Source organism: Arabidopsis lyrata (genome assembly GCF_000004255.2).
Source record: "Arabidopsis lyrata subsp. lyrata unplaced genomic scaffold ARALYscaffold_1, whole genome shotgun sequence".
Lineage (NCBI taxonomy): Eukaryota > Viridiplantae > Streptophyta > Magnoliopsida > Brassicales > Brassicaceae > Arabidopsis > Arabidopsis lyrata.
Genome location: NW_003302555.1, coordinates 16327257 through 16328519, shown reverse-complemented (window position 1 = coordinate 16328519; position 1263 = coordinate 16327257). Strand labels below are relative to the sequence as shown.

The 1263-nt window shown below is 36.6% G+C and overlaps 1 pseudogene; it reads right to left on the bottom strand.

The window, feature by feature from the left end:
* On the bottom strand, positions 1 to 794 carry LOC9327168 (annotated as a pseudogene).
* Positions 795 to 1263: the final 469 nt, after the last annotated feature.

The following is a 1263-nucleotide window of genomic DNA, read 5'->3' as shown; positions in this document are numbered from 1 at the left end:
CTAAGGATTTTGCTCGCGTTCGACTTGAACAGTAACATGACTAATTTTATGCTCTCTCTTAATATGCTCAATAATTTTGTCTAACATTGCATCTGTGTTTGCCTCATGCTTAAGTCTAACATGGCAAGTCAAACAAACTTTCCCAACGGTTATAGCCCAAACGTGAAGCTCGTGGACCGCAATGACTTCATCCATATCGCATAGACCCTCCACAAGTCTAGTACAATCAAAATCTTTTGGAGCTGTCTCCATCAAAATATTAAGCAGCTTCCACGTGGTACTTATAGTTCCTTGTACATCAAAATATTAAGCAGCTTCCACTCTGGATTAAATCTCCAATTACATGAAGATAAGCTCCTTGTACATTTATATTCATTTTGTTCCTAGCTTTAATTTGATCCCTCTGAGATCCCATTTTCTTGATCTTCACGGTTCTCGATATGGTGATGCTCATGGGAGTGTCCATGATGATGATGATCATGGCCAAGAACGAAGACCATTACGAGATTAACAATCACTCCAAAGCAAGCAACTCCAAACATAAGAGGCCCTTTTATTTCTTTGTTCTGGTGGCCTAGCCTTTTGATTGCTTCATACACAAGTATCCCAGTGAGAAGCCAAATAATCTGAATTGAAACAAGATTTAGAAGAATCTCGATTCTAAAATAACCAAAGGTCCTTCTCGGTGTTGGTTTCCATCCAGAAGCATAGAGTGCAAACATGGAGATTGCGAAGCAAGCAACATCTGAGAGTAAATGAGCCGCATCGGTCAGAATTGCGAGGCTATGTGCTTTGATTCAAGCATATGATTATCACAGTTGCGAGCTTCTTCCTAGACATTGAACGATCCTCATTGTCCTCAGAGATTGTTATGGCACTATAAAACTCACAAGTCGTTTCTCCGCATGTCTTAATTTCCATCTCTTTTGGACCTCTCTCTGTGCTCGAAGTATCTATACAGATTTCAATTCTTTGTCCTAGTTCAAGACCAGTTTGGCATTCCATCTATAACAAGCAAATCATATATGTATTAAGTAAGTTTTGATATCATCCTATTAATGCATTTGGATTCCTCAATTATTACAATTACTAAATGATGGTTCACGCTAAGCATGAGATTAAATGATTGAATATTGATTAATACATTTAAATGCATTTTTTATATATCTATATATTATATCTATTTATTCAAAATATAAAATTAAAAATTTATTGACTTGTTGTCGTCCCATCGGTTTGACCTGATGACCTAAAAGTTTTTAA